This window comes from Canis lupus, chromosome 9, assembly GCF_048164855.1.
Source record: "Canis lupus baileyi chromosome 9, mCanLup2.hap1, whole genome shotgun sequence".
Classification (NCBI taxonomy): domain Eukaryota; kingdom Metazoa; phylum Chordata; class Mammalia; order Carnivora; family Canidae; genus Canis; species Canis lupus.
The window spans coordinates 33304593-33320565 of NC_132846.1; positions in this window are offsets into that span (position 1 = coordinate 33304593).

A 15973-nucleotide genomic window follows, 5' to 3' on the forward strand; every position below is an offset into this window, starting at 1 on the left:
TGTTGTGGAAAATGTTTGTATGCCAGTTTTCAAAAATAAAAATTCTAAAACGATCTGTGGAACATTCTAGGAGGGCTCTTAAGAGTAGAGAAGGCCTTGTCCAAGTAGGGTTTATGTTAGCATCTGGGCTGTGTTTAAATGATCACATTAGGGAAGCCGCCTCTGGGATTTTGGCTAAATTACCTGTAACATACTGTTAATGCAAGAGAAAGGGGGGCAAGAGAGGAAAACTGATATAAAAAAATGAATTTAGAAGTATTGCTTCCCTTTTCCCCTTTGGTACCAGGGTAGGTAAAGCAAAAGGTGCACATGTGAATTCTGTAGATGACCTCACTATTTCTCACATGGTCATTTACAATTTTTTTCAGTAGATATTTAGAGTTGGTATGGTTCAGTGTATCTTACATGAACTTTCACCGGGAAAACGGAAGGAGCTTCTTATGGTACATTTTCTAATTGTATTTACAGACATTTGTCTCACTGTACTATATAAAGACCACATATGAAACAATAAAATCCCTCTGTTTCTCTCTCTCCATTCTCTCCCAGATTCTTTCATCCCTATTGCCCCCTCTACTTAGTTCATCTCTATGTTTGCTCCTCTGATTTCTCTTTAATACTGATGCTTCCTGCCTTTCCTGAGCCTCCCCGTAACTTGGAGTCAAGTTGGGGAGGTGCTTGGGCATCTGAATACTCCCCAGGCCCCACTTGCCCTGCCTGTCTCTTCCAATGAGTTCAGCCTGCCATGAGAAACACGGCACACTCAGCATGTGGGGGTGAAAGGGTGATTAAAATATGGTTCCTGGCCTATGGAGCTTGCAGTCTAATGAGGGAGTCAGAAATACACTCTACTATAGTTCAAAGTAGTAATACATATGCTAAGAACTTAAATGGAAATCTTTATAAAGAAAGGGCTCATGAGGAAGAGCTGAATTCTGGCCAGATAAGGATGCGAATGGAGGCTTCGAGAAGAAGGTGGCACTAAGTATGAGTCTCCATTAGAAGAGGGGAAGCAGGGAGTCTTCCAGCCAATCAGAACAGTCACTCCTGGGGTCTAGTGATGTACCTCTCACCCAGGGAAGGAGGCTGGGCTATGGGAGTGAGTCAGATCTCTGTGGGAAAGAACACAGTAGGGAAAGGAAAAAAGAAAAGGTGGAAGCTCAGCCATTGCCTACATAGGGAAGGAAGAGAAGCCAGAGAGGAGCTTAGAGAAAAACCATCAGAGCTTGGAGGAGAACCAACAGGTCAGTAGCAGGGAAGTGAAGGGATGAAGGCATTTCCAAAGGAAGGACGACTAATAACAGTTATGAGGAGAATAACAGCTAACATATGTGGACTCTATGCTGTGTGCCAAGCACTATATTGATGCTTCTAACAAAGCTAAAAAAGTGACAGAGTTAGAACTTGCACCCAGGCCTGATGGATGCCAACACTCTTAGCTCTGCCAATGCTCATCAGAATGAAGACCTAGAGCATGCCATTTGTCACGGTGATTCGGAGCCCACTGGCAACATCTCAAATGAGACATTCTGGTAAAATGGTCAGGAGAGGTTGCAATAAAAGGAAGTAAAGGTATTGAGTTTAGCATCTCTTCCAGAAAATTTGGCAGTAAAACTCAAGATATGGGTAGCTTAAGAGAATGGGAAGACTTTTATGAAAGGGGAGCTACTTAGACATTAGGTTGACCATGAGCTTGAAAATCTGAGAGGAGATTCCCAAAGAGGTGAGAGGAAGCGGGATCAAGGATACGCATCAGAAGATTATCGTGGAAAGAGTGAGGGACACTGCTTCCTGCCTCTGAGGTAAGAGAAAAAAGGACAAGGGGAGCATAGGTGGATCTGCTGCAGAGGGTGGAGGAGTTGAGGAAGTTTGCCCAGGATGGCCTGGCCCTCCATCTGGCCCTCCATCTCCTCACTAAAGATTGCTAATGAAAGGGCAGATGGTTGGGGGGGACTCTGAAAATAGAAAGTAGAGTGACCACTGTAGATCATGTGCTTGGGAAAGCTGATCTGTAGCAAGTAGGAAACGTTCACTCGGAATGCCGACGAAGTATATTTGGGACACAGAATGCAGAGCAGGAAAACAGCAATGCCATGGGCTAAGATGGAAGTTGTTTTTGAAAGTAAGGAATCCCAAAGACCAAAAAAAGCAGATTCACATTCCAATTGAGTGCCTAGACTTCTCCCCTTACTGATTTTTTGGCCAAGAAAGCAGTGACCAAAGAGTCTGGGCATCTATATACCAGAAAGACCTCTGATAAATTAAAAGTCACCTTGGCAGAAAGCAGAGTTCTCAATGCCCCTGGCATAACAAAAGGTTTTTTTTGTGGAATGAACCCTACAAAACAAGGGCTTGAAGTAGGGGTTTGGGTGACTGAGTCTCTGCCTTTTCTCTGTAATGACCTAGCCTTGCTCCTGCCTGTTACCAGGATCTCCACCTGGGCCCCATGCCGTCCCTCAGTCCCGCCCAAGGATGTTTTCTCCAGCAATTCTCCTCTCCTTTTCACCTTCAAGTTTTCCCGCTCTACAGCCTTGGTCCCAACAATATGCAAACATGCTGTAATGTCTGTAGTCTTAAAATAATCCCTTTCTTGGGGCCCCTAGGTGGCTCAGTTGGTTAAGCATCTGCCTTTGGCTCAGGTCATGATCCCAGGGTCCTGGGATCGAGCTCTGAGTTGGGCACCCTGCTCAGCAGAGAGTCTTCTTATTTCTCTGCCTCTCCCCGCTGCTCATATGCTCTCTCTCCCTTAAATAAATAAAACCCTAAAAAATAAAAAATAAAAATATCCCTCTCTGACCCCTCTTCCTCTTCTAGTCATACCCCATTTTTTTCTTTCCTTTTTTTAAATAAAGATTTTATTTATTTATTCATAAGAGACACACACACATACAGAGGCAGAGACAGAAGCAGGCTCCCTGTAGGAGAGCCTTTCTCTTTCCTTCAGAAAAATCTCCTTCCAAGAGGCATCTATTCTTGCAACTTCCAGTTGCTTCTCTCTCCCTTTCCCCTGAACCCACTTGAGGCAGGTTTGAGACCCCATTCTTCCACTGACATTGCTCAGGGTCACCAGTGAGTTACAGAATTGCTAAATCTAATATAACTTTTCAGGCCTCATCTTAATTGACCTCTGAGCACCCTTTGACCAACTCAATGCTCTTTCCTCCTTGGAAGAGGAGGCTGTTCCTCTTGGTTTCCAGGTTCTCCTGGTATTCCTCCTCCCTCACTGGTCAGGGTTTTCTTCATCTTTCCAAACTCTAAATCTTGGACCTTGTTGGAGCTCAGCCATGGGGTATTTCACTTGCTCTCTTGGTGAATGTTTCCAGTCTTATGGCTTTAGGCATGTCTCTGTGCTGATGACTCCCAACATTATATCTTCATTCTGGACCTTTCCCTTAAATTCATCAAAGCCCACCCAACATCTTCAGTTGGATGTCCAATTGGCCCCTCCAACTTAACGTGTCATTCGTCTGAAACCAGCTGCTCCTGTAGGCAGTCTAGGGCCACTATGTTCTGGCAGTTCCTACAGCCAAAAGGTCTTAAGGGCATCCTTGACTCTTATCTTTCACACACTCCATACATGATCTTGCAGCAATTGTTGTTGGCCCTGCCTTCAAAATATATACAACATTCACTCTTCACCCTCCTGCTCCTGCCCTGGCCCAACTCCACACCATCTCTCACTACTGCAGTAGTCTCCCTGCTTCCACCCTTGCCCCTCTGCAGGTTCTTCTTGCTCCATTAGCCAGAGATAGCCAGTTAGAACATGAAGTTTAGTCATGACACTCTTTACTTAAAAACTTCCAAGGGCTTGGAGAACCTGGGTGGCTCAGTGGTTGAAGGTCTGCCTTTGGCTCAGGTCGTGATCTCGGGGTCCTGTGATGGAAGTCCCACGTTGGGCTCCCCACAGGGAGCCTGCTTCTTGCTCTGCCTGTGTCTCTGCCTCACTCTCTGTCTCTCATGAATAAATTAAAAAAATCTTAAAAAAAAAAAAAACTTTCTAAGGGCTTCCCATCTCATCCAGAATAAAAGTCAAGTCTACACAATGTTCTGTTAACTTCTTGACCCCATTTTCTGCCGGTCTCCCTCTCAGTTACTCCAGTGAAGCCAAATGGCCGCCTTGGTGTTCCTCAAACACACCTGAGACGTTCTTCTGCCCCAGTGCCTTTGCATTTGCTATTCCTTCCACCTGGATTGCTTCTTTCCCAGATAGTCTTGTGGTCAAATCTCTCACTTTCTTATTTATTCAAATATAATCTTTTCAGGAAAGCCTATCCTCTTCTACTTCACCCTCCCCCCAACACATTATCTAACTGTATAGTTTATTTACCTTGTTTATTGTCTCCCCCACTAGAATGAATGTCCTACATGATCAGAGATTTCTCTGATTCACAACATTATTCCAGCACCCTGAACAGTGCCTGGCATATAGTATTTGTTGAAAGATTGAATGAATGGATTTTATTAATTAAATATATTTGAAAAGCCAAAGAGATTATCATCAATTTTTTAAGAAGGTATTTTAGGGGAAAGGTGGCAGAGACCTGGTGACCTGGAGTATTTACATTCATGCCAAAGAAGTCTCCTAGTAGTAACTTTACCTGCAGTAATCAAGAATGAGATTATCAGGACTAGCATTTTCTTAGTTGCATGCTGATGGTAGGCCTCCAGCCAGAGAGCTTCCTGCTGCCAGTAAAGAACCAATTTTGTGGCTCTAACCTTAAGAATAAAACTACGGTCATATTTACCAAGCAAGGAATTTAGGGCAGAGTAGCAGTACTCTGTAATGATTTATAAACTCATAGTGATAGGATAACACATCTTGGGGCAGTGAGGAAAAGCAATATGTTGTCTTCGTTATGGTTATGGATATGGATGGGAAAATTTTTTCTGTCAAATGTGTGACCCAATCACATTTCCAGGGCTCAGAAAAGTGAACTGAATTAGATTTTATGTTTCTTTTGTATGAGTGAGACATGGCTTCTTTTTTTGAGCAAAAAAGCTATACTTCAAGCACCCGGGTATAAGAGATTTATGGATAATAGATATGACGTAGCAGCTGCACTTAAAAAGAAACTCAGAAGTTTTTCCCCCACAATATTAATTAAATGACTAGCCGATGTTACGGTTGGCTCTTGGCGTTTTGGAGCTACCATGTCCTCATCTGTAATATGGTAGGGTGTGCCATATGATCGCTAAGGTCAGTTTCTACTCTTATATTCTTTTGACATGACATCAGCTAAACTTTTTTTCTGTAAAATAATATAGTCAAATTTATCCTGTACAGCTCATATTTTGCTTAGGATCAAATGAAATAATGTTTCTGAAAGCTCTTAGTAAACTAATTACACTTTGCTACTGCAAAACATTTATTGTCACTGTTCTCTATTAGTTTCATACAATGTGTTTAGTGTATTATGGTCCCTCAAATATTTTTCGTTTGAATTCCAATTTGTTAACATACAGTGTAATATTGGTTTCAGCTGTACAATATAGTGATTCAACACTTTCATAGAACACCAGGGGCTCATCATCACATGTGCACTCCTTTGTCCCCATCCCCTGTTTCACACATCCACCCATCTCCCCTCTGATAGCCATCTGTTTGTTCTCTGTAGTTAGGAATCTGCATCTTGGTTTGCTTCTCTTCTTTTCCCCCTATAATCATTTGTTTTGTTTCCTAAATTCCACATATGAGTGAAATAGTATGGTATTTGTCTTTCTCTGACTTATTTAGCTTAGCATTATACTCTTTAGGTCCAACCATGTTATTGCAAATGGCAAGACTTCATTATTTTTTATGGCTGAGTATATATTACATTGTGTATATATATCTTGGGTCTTCCTTGGGTCCCCAAAATATTTTTAGGAAAAGATAAAACTCTAGTGAAGAGCAATTTTGACTATAGTAATACATAGAAGTACTTGGGTAATTGAATTTTTTAAAGTAATTTTTTTTAAGATTTTATTTTTATTTATTCATGAGAGACACAGAAAGAGAGGCAGAGACGCAAGCAGAGGAAGGAGAAGCAGGCTCCGTGTAAGGAGCCTGATGCAGGGCTCAATCCCAGGAATCTGGGATCACGCCCTGAACCAAAAGCAAACACTCAGCTGCTGAGCCAGCCAGGCATCCCAAAGTAATGTAATTTTTAAGGCTGTATTAGTTATGATTGTTTTACATATATATATATATATATATATATATATAACAATATATATATGTTTTTTTATATATGTGACAGATAAAAGTAAAGTAATTTTTAAGGCTGTATTAGTTATTAGTTATCATATTAGTAAACAATATGATTGTTTATATGTATAAACATATATAAAACATATATATATATATGTTTTTATATATATGTGACAGATAACATAAACCAAATTAGCCCATATAAAAACTTGCATAAAAACTGTGGGGAGTCCAGGGGAAATCAGCTTTATACATGGCTTGTTCAGCCTTATGTGATATCACCTTAAACTGATCATTATCCTTTCTTCACATTAGCTTCCTCCATACCAGCTCTAATCACAAGCCTTCTCTGGTCATAAAGTGTCTTCCAGAAGTCCTCAGGGTGATATCCTTCTAAGTTTGAATACAACAGGAAATAGCAAAGCTTTTGTACATCCAGTTTTAGCAAACATTCAGTGAGTCACATACAAGCACCTGTACCAGTTTCTGTGGCCAGGAGAAATACAGTATGTTGACTGGTTTAGGCCTCAATATAAGCTCTGTCCTAAGGGAGGCTGAAGCCTTGTCCAGCCATTCTGGAGTTGGAGTGAGTAGAAGTGGCTCCCTTCCCCAAATTGGTCCATTGACCCAAGAAGAAAGAGTCATTGCTAAGGAGGCAGGCCTCATGTGTACATCTGATAAGGAATATATAGGCATCAACTCTTGCCATTGCTACTGTATGCTCTCCAGTTGCCAAGAAAGTAGCACATCTTTTTACTGTGCCAACGAGCAGGCTGTTGGGAGGCCATATTAACTTTTGTTAATAGAAAGTTCTGAGTTTGCAGAGTAGAGCCAAATCTCCCCCAAGAGCCTGTGCAGTCAGCTGTGTTTATCTTGTCCTTGCTTTCAGGTAAAGCTGCTGGATCAGATCAGCCATGCCATTAACAGCCATGAACAGTACGCACTGTTCACAAGCTTTGGTACAGATGTGTTCCGGGCCACCACAGTTAGGCATTGCTCTCGCACAGTTCAAGGGGGAGAACCGTCTATCCTCCAAGAGCAAATTAAACACAACTTTGTGGGTTTCGTGGTTAGCTGCCAACAAGAAGACGGATCTCCGAATTAATAGTTCATGACAGGATGACTCCGGAGTTCTTGGCAGAAAGCAGTGTTTCCAATACTAATGCTCCTTATGGCAAGAAAAGGCATCGAGCTAAGTAGCCCATATTCACTGGTAATATTTGCATAAAGCATCAGCTCTATTATTATATTCAATGCCAAGATTTCCCAAGGTGAGGGAGATGGTAGTTACTCAGCATGAATATGGTAATGTAGCTGTGCCACTACAAACCCTGTGAACGGTTTAACTGTGGAGGATGTACCATCAACGTGACAGGTTTTCACATGAGATTACTCTCTCCTATGAATATGAATTTCCCTCTGTGGCATATGAGAATGGAACCTTATAATGGAAGCCCCTCTACAAGGAGATTTGGCTAAGCTGTCAGACCATTAAATAAATGATCTCTTACAATTTGTTTATACGTATACTGAGCACAACATTTCAATAAAGAAGGAAAATTTTAACTGCCTGAGGGGAGATGGGAAAGAGATTACAAGTCTATGTTGGTGGCTGACCTTTATCTAATTTCAGGGACTTTATTTTTCTGAGCATTGAGGAGAAAATAGCAAGAAAGTGGCTTCTAAAGGTTCTTGGGGGAAATGCCACAATTGTTAAAAGAACTAGCCAAATCAGGGTCTTTCTCACAATAATTTGTATTGGAAATAGAAATCAGAGTCTGTAGTATGAAAACAATCTTGTCCTTTTCCCACCTTCACTGTGATGCCTCTTGGTTGAATATGACACTAAACCATCCTTGTGTGAAGGCAGAGTAAAGAACAGGAAAGGATTTAAAAAGTAAGATTCACATAATTTTCCTCGCAAACTATTTGCCCGCCTAATTTTTTTTTTTCAGTTTGTGTGATTGCTGAATTTTATCCCAGGATATTTGTCACCAAAACTGTTACAGGGAAGTCTGGCTAAGAGTGAAGTCTCAAAAGCAACTGCTCTGGCTAATTTCAGCATTTCCAAGAGCCAGAACCAACTGTCCTCTATAAGAGACTCATCTCTGCCCGTGGCTATACTCCTATATACAAAACATGTAGAGAGGGATTGGCTGAAGCATGCCAGTATGGCCCTTGCTTTATTTATAATGGGCTTGGCAAATAAAGCCAAAGTAAGCTTTTTCTCAAAAAGTTCTACTAGGGAGACAATCATTTGCCATTTGTTAAAGGCAGGCAGGGAAGAACCGTGGGTAAGTGTTCAGATGCTGCGGATCAGATGGCCCTAACTGCGTGACTTTGTGCAAGTTACTAAATCTCTCTGATCTGTTTTATCATCTCTAACACGAGGACGATGCTAGAATCTAATGCAGCATTGTCTTGAGAAATACATAAGGCAATATAAGCATAAAGTGCTTGGCATAGTTTCAGAAAAAAACTTGTAAAAGTGCTGGACCCTGCTATGGAGATAGAGTGTAAGTGTAAAAATTTCCCAGTCATCACACATATGTGACCCCCCCCCCCCGCCACACACACACACACATACTCTGAAGGAGAACTTCATTTTTTCTCTGACCAGAACAGCTACCTACCTCTTTACACAGCTTCTGGATTTGCTGAAATGTTTCTCTTAACAGTAATGCATTTGATAAAGGGATTTAAAACCGTGTAGGTTTGTCTTCATGGGCGACACAGAGCCAGCCATATCCCTGGGGTACAGGGAGGGGCTGGGGGCTCTGTGGCTGAGAGGAAACCCGGAAGGCCCTGATTTCCAGGGATCCAGAGGTCAGTGCCAGCAGCCTACACACAAAGCCAGGACAGAGGCCCTGCCAAGCAGCTGCTATGGGCTGTGCACGATCATTTTGCCTGGCAGAAGGGTTGACCAGACAGCCTCTCCTCAAATGCAGTAAAACCAATTACAAGCAGGGACACCTGGGTGGCTCAGCCATTGAGCATCTGCCTCAGCTCAGGTGGTGATCCCAGGGTCCTGGGACCCAATCCTGCATCAGACAGGGAGCCTCTTTCTCCCTCGGCCTGTCTCTCTGCTTCTCTCTCCGTGTCTCTCATGAATAAATAAATAAAAATCTTAAAAAACAATTGTAAGTACACACCTGCTCTTAAGGGTGATCTGTGGGCACAGAAAAATAAATAAATAAAAGACTCCCCTTGCCTTTGTTTTAAGAGAAAAAATATCCTTCACATTTCCTAACTGAGAAGGAGCCGCATAAAATATTCAGTAGGGAAAATAGGTGGTGAGACCAGACGTTATCTTTATTTCCTCCGACCCTGATCTTGGAGAAATCGGGGTTTTTCCTTCGATGGAGTTAAAATGGGAAAGGAAGGGGAAGCCACCGCCTGGAGGCTTCCTCTGTGCTGGGCCGCGGTCGCGGGGCGCAGGACGGGTCCCCCCCGCAGGGACGGTGGCCCCGGGTCTCAGGTGGCGCCCTGCAGGTCACCGCCGCTTTGGCTGCAAATGGAAGGCCGGGCCACTTACCAGTGTGGGGCATTTGCTAATTAATGGCAGATTTGGCTGGTGTCTGCAGGCGAGAAAGCTCGGGCTGACTCTGGCCCCATCTGCTGTGAAAATAACGATGATCAAATTTTACGGAAAGACTTCTTTCGCAGGGAGCCCCTGTCGGGTCTTTCCCGGGAAAACAAATGGGCGAAGGTTTTTATTCTCCTCGTGGCAGGGTTGTTTGTTTTGTTTTGCTTTGTTGGCTTAATGTACAGGAGAGTTTCCTCCCTGATGTTTTTGTCTTGGGGCTGGTTAAAGGGCCCCCCACGTCTGAGGATCTGTTTCCTTTGTTCATCTGGCTTTCAGGCAAACCCTGAACCCTGCAGAAATCTCTGAGAAAATGGAGATCTAAACTTAGCTCTTCAGGGTTAAGTAGCTTCCCTTTATTTTAGCTGCCTCTGTTCATCTTTTCCGGCTGTAGGGGAGCCAGGCCTCCTAAAGCTCATTTACTCAAGACGGATTTTTCTTGCAGAAAACGTCAGTAGATCCTTCCTGTTCTTACAGTGGTTTTTGAATTGGGAAATTCATTTCTTCTTGTTTGTGTGTGTGGGTGTGGGTGTGTGTTTGCTTTTTGTTGTTGTTGTTGTTGTTTTGTTTTTTTGTTTTGTTTTGTTTGGTCAAGCAGTAATTACTCAGTTTTCTTGTTTAATCATATTTACTTGGGATTGGAAACCAGAACAAAGTAAATGAACATAAAAACAAACACAAGAAAACAAAAACATTCCTATTTCATGTATGGATTCCAAAAATAAGTAAGGGAAGGTACAGTTGTTTTTATTTTTTCCTCCCTTTTCCTGAAAGACTGGGCAAAGATGTATCCACACCCCACCCCTCTTTTTATAATGGTTCTTGTGTCACCTAATCTTTTCCTGGCTTTTTTAAAGAGCTTTTTTGCATAGTTTTCATTAGCTAGATGCTTCTAATAACTCCCAGCAACTCATTTTCAGCATCTTAAAAAAAAAAAAAATCCAGTAAGAATGCAAGAGTTGTATACTACTTGCAGCAGATAACCATTTCTCTGTTAATTAAGTCATTATGATCTTATTGCTATAAGAAGGATTTTGCCTGTATATCCATCCACTCTGTAGCCGAGAATAATGAAAACTCTGCAAGAACTTTTGCTGATGGGCACACCTTTGAGTTTACAAAGATTAATGATTTTAAAATTGACTCTACAGACCACTAGTAATGAAATTGACCATATCCAATTTTGAAAGCCCTAAGACCAGAGAGAAATTGCAAATTAGCAATGAAAAGGTAGTGTGTTCCTGGTGATGTGAAGCCTAAGCTGATACTGGCCCACTGAAGTGTTGTAGAATGCAGCAGGTTAGGTTAATATTGTAACATCGGGTTAAAGGTCAGCCTAGATGTGAAACATGTGGAGAGCTTAAGGAGGCATTCATTTGCAATTCCTAAAGTACTTGAAGTAGTGATAGGACAGTGACCATATGATTATACTCGTTATAATTATTAGCTATTATATCCTACTGGCACAGGATATAAATGAAAAGAAGAAGGAAATAGTTTGGGCTGTTATCTTGGTTCTGGTGAAGTAATAATAATGGTAGCAACAATACTAGCTAATATTTATTAAATATGTGGTACGTTCCAGACCCTAGGCTCAGTACTGATTACACGTTACTTCATTAGTTATCATCAGAATCCTGGGTGGTATCCACTATTATTATTGCCCCCCTTTAACTACTAAAACTTAACAAGGCTAAATAACTTGCTTGGCTTAATCAACTGTCAAGTAGGAGATAGGAGAGTTGAACCTCCATCTATTTGATTCACAAGTATGAGCACATAATCGCTATATTTCCCTGTCTCTGTATAGAACATTGCTGCACTATTTTATAGAATCGCATGATGGGGAAGGGAGTGCCAATGGCCACCATGGGCCACCTGAGTCAGTCATTTGAAAGTCTTTTCAATAACATCCCCAGCTTCTTATAAAAAATTTCCTCTTTGACATTCAATTTAAATTCCCCATACTGTCCTTTCAAACTCCTAGCTGTCATGTCCTTCCCCCTGCACAATTAGAAGCACAATCAATGTGACCCTCTTGCTTCTTCAAAGAAAATAAAAGTAAAGGTGTGTCTTATAGTCTTCAAATCTCCTTAATTAGCATCACCTAGCTCCCATCCAGCTGTGGATGAACGCCTTCACATTGTCTCATTGGCGTACCTTCCTGTGATGGTGGAGAACCTGTGGTTCTCCAAAGCCTGGACTCCTCAACCAAGTGACTTTAAATACTATGGTGCAAACCACTGAGAAGAATGTGTAAGTCCTCTCTCAATGTCCTCACATAAATAAGTTTTCTTTTCAAATACTGCAACATGGAATTTATACTTCAAATGTTTTTGCTGAATACAGGATTTCCTAGTCCTGATGGATTAAAGGGAAAATGCTAATTTTTTTGAAGCTGTATTTCTGTATTTGAAAGAGTGAGGTGGGGAGGGGTGGAGGGAGCGGGAGAGAGAACCTTTAGCAGCCCAGCCCAGCCCAGCACAGAGCCCCACACGGGGCTCAATCCCATGACCCTGAGATTACTACCTGAGCTGAAACCAAGAGTCAGATGCTTAACTGACTGTGCCACCCAGGTGCCCCGAAAATGCTATTTTAAAGACTTACTTTTCTGATATCTACAACTTTTTACGTTCCCTCGTTTCTCTCCCGACACCCCATCCCATCAAGATTTCTTAATGGCTTTATTCTCCACAATACTGCTTTTAAATCGAATGCACACTTTGTAGTAACAAGAGCTAAAGAGTGATGTGTGTACTGGATTGATTTTTCAGTTTCTTTTCAAGAGAAACTAAGAAAGCTTGGCTCAAAAGAAGGGCAAAGAAATAGAACATTGTGACATTTCTCTCTCAACACTCAGTGCTTAGTTTTGGTTCCTTATTTTTTCCATCTTTGACTCTTAGTACACATTTCAGACTATAGCCTTACCTGGGCTTGACCTGTCAGTCTTGGCCAGTCTCCAGTGAATTCTGTTTCTGTGACATAATATTAGAAAAATGAAAGTACTTTGTCATCTCAAGCACTAGCAAAGTGTGCCGTTTCCTTCTCTTATAACCCTCTCTCTCCCGTCTTTCTCTCCTACTTCATTAAGTTTCAGAGCAGCTAAGTTTTCATTATAAACGAAGCTCCCTCAAGTCCAGAGAAAATAAAATGAATAGATAAATGATGTCTGTCTTTCCATGATGGCTTTATCCGTTTAAAGAGCCACAGGAAGCTTCAGGTTGCATTTCCATCTCATGAAAAATGGTATAATTTTTTTTTGTAGCTGTGTCACAAGTTCCTCTAAATTTAAATATGTGGGACATGGAGAATCCAGAGTTAGATTTTCTGGCTGATTTCTATAGCAACTGGAATATAGTGCTAGATACAGGGGAGCCCCTCAATAAATACGTGCCAATTTCAGCACCTCTCAGCCTTACAAAGACGCTGGAGCATTTGAGCAGTTCCGAATGGAGGTAGATGAGAAAGACAAGTATACAAAGGCAAGAGTGATGCGTTGTTGCTGGTATCTTAGGCGCCTGGAGCGTCCATAGCTTATGAGCATGTGAGATGACTGATGTCATCTACTGATTGCTGTGGAAAATTTAAGGGAGGTCTTAGTGAATCCACTATGGAGAAAATGCTTCCACGACATACTGAAGTATATGACTGGAAACATAATCGCTATTGAAAATTAGAGGATGGGGAACTGTGACCGCAATTTGGTAATAATCATTTAATTAAAAAATATGTGTAAGCACAGAGCACGATGATGGAATTAACAGCACTACTAAAGTGTGCATTCACAAATTAGAGACGGGCCAAGATATGGTATTGGCTGAGCCTGGACAAAGGAGCATGCATGGAAAGGGAAGTAGGAAAACCATAAAAATGATGTTTTTATGTTTTATAGTGTGTCGGGCAGCCTTGCTTCCTTCCCTCTTCTCTCGGAGTCAGCCACGATGTGACAGCCAGGACTCAGGGGCCCTGTGTTCTGCAGACACAGTAGCAGAGGAAGGGAAGTAGAAGGAACCAGAGAAATGTTTCTGCCAGTCAAAAACACGTTGGAACCATAGGCTTCCCTTTTAAAATAGAACGAACAGCAATCTAGAAACTGATGGTGTAGAAAGGCACAGAAGCAACTGTTGGAGTCCTAGGTCTCTGACAAGGGCAAGTTACTGAACCTTTCTAGTGTCAGGTTCTTCACCTGTCAAGGTGAAATCAGGTATCTGCTTCTTCACTCCTTGGGAAGAGTCATTAAAATCATGGACAGGGAAGTACCCCATGCTCAGTGGGCCTCAGGAGTATGGTGGTTGGGTGGGGTTGCTGGAGATACTCATTTCCTGGGGCTGCCATAAAAAAAATATCATAAACTGGGTGACTTTGAACAACAGAAACATATTCTCACATAGTTCTAGAGGCCAGAAGTCAAAAATCAAGGGGTCAATGGGTCACGCTCCCTCCGAAGGCTCTAGGGGAGAAGCTTACCTTGCTTCATTCAGCTTCTGGTGGATGCAGGTGTTCTCTGGCTTGTGGCTGCCTCACTCCAATCTCTGGCTCTGTCTTCCCTATCTTCTTCTCTTGTAAAGTTACATATCATTTGAGATTGGGCCCATTCAGGTAATGCAGGGGGACTCTCATCTCAAGATCCCTCAGGTGCTTATGCCACAAAGACCTTTATCCCAAATAAGGTCCCATGTACAGCTATTGGGGGTTAGGACTTGGACGTATTTTGCAGGGTGGGCCACAGTCCAACCTACTGCACTACATTTCTAAGTCCCAAGACTTATTGGTCATTTATAGCTTACTGTGAGTTAGTCTAACCAGAGAACAAATGTCCATAAAGAATAATGAGTGTTGCTCTGCTGAAGACTGAGGGAAAGTCTCTTGGAGCTTGGGACATTTGGGGGGCAGGACATGAGAGTGGAGTACTGCTGAGCATGGTGGGACATCGAGGATCCTGGCACTGAGAGAAGGGGTGCAGGGGAAAAAAACTGAATAAAAGGTGAAAGACAAAGTTCACCTTCCTTACATTCATTCCTAGGGCCCTTGGTATGTTGCTGCTGTGTGCAGCCAACAAAATCAGTTCGGTGCTGCTTTGGCACACGTGGGCCACCCGGGTGTTAGGTCTGGCCTGTGACACGAATATGAAATGAGATACACTGTTCTCCCTGAAGAACAGGCATACCTTGAAATCAGGTGTACAACCCCTGTGGCCTATGTGCATGCAATTAGTAGGCTGTCAGGAGAGTTCCTTGCTCTGGTGAACAGAAGTAAGGGTGTATCTGGATTCCTGAGCCTGTGGGAGGATGCTTTCTCTTGGTCCATGCATTCCCACTGCCTAATCCTGCTGGGAGCTGCAGCTGACACATGGCACCTCTTAAACCAGTAATGCATGACCCAGGTAGGGGCCTGAGCTCGGCAGAGTCCATCAGCAGGGTCTTAGGTGCTCTCCAGGAGTACTTTAATGGGCTTGGATGGCTGTGCCTATTCCTAACACTCCTGGAATAACTGAATTCCAAAGAACATCTTAGGGCGAGGGATCTGGGGTCTCAAGTTCTTTGTTGTAATATCTCTGATAGATACTCATTTTTTCTATGTAATAGCTAAAATGGAGCAAACATTTAGTAGTACTCTAGGCATCATTCTATCCCTATGATGCATTATTTCTTTAACTCTCATAAGAATCTTGCAAGGTAGGCATATTATTGTCTCCACTTTTAAAGTTAAGAGATTATTGACCAGAGAATTTAAGTAACTTGCCCAAAGTCACACAGCTAGTAGGTGGAGGAGCCAGAAGTCAAATCCCAATGTCTCTGAGAGCAAAGCTCTTGCCACACAAACCATAGACTCTGGGGGTGAGAGAGGCAAGCCGTTTCCATGTTAGGAAGTAAGGACGGCTCCACGCAAAAAGCTTCTTAAAAAGAAGAAAGGCTTGGAGACCTAAGAAATGAAACTGGAGAATTTTCAGACCATGTGGCAGGTACAGTTCCATCGCTCCTCATCACCCTAGCCATCATCGCTGTCAGCCCACAGCCTCCTTCAAACACTGAAGGGACAAATGGGGCCACCCTCAAGAAGGTGGCAGAAGCTGACAGTGTGACACACACACACACAACAGGACAGATGGTTGTTCGTAGGAAAGCTGCCTTTAAGAAATGGGATTCTGTGTCCTTATTTCACACAGTGCAAACCCTGTCTTTGTCTTGCCTCGCTATCTA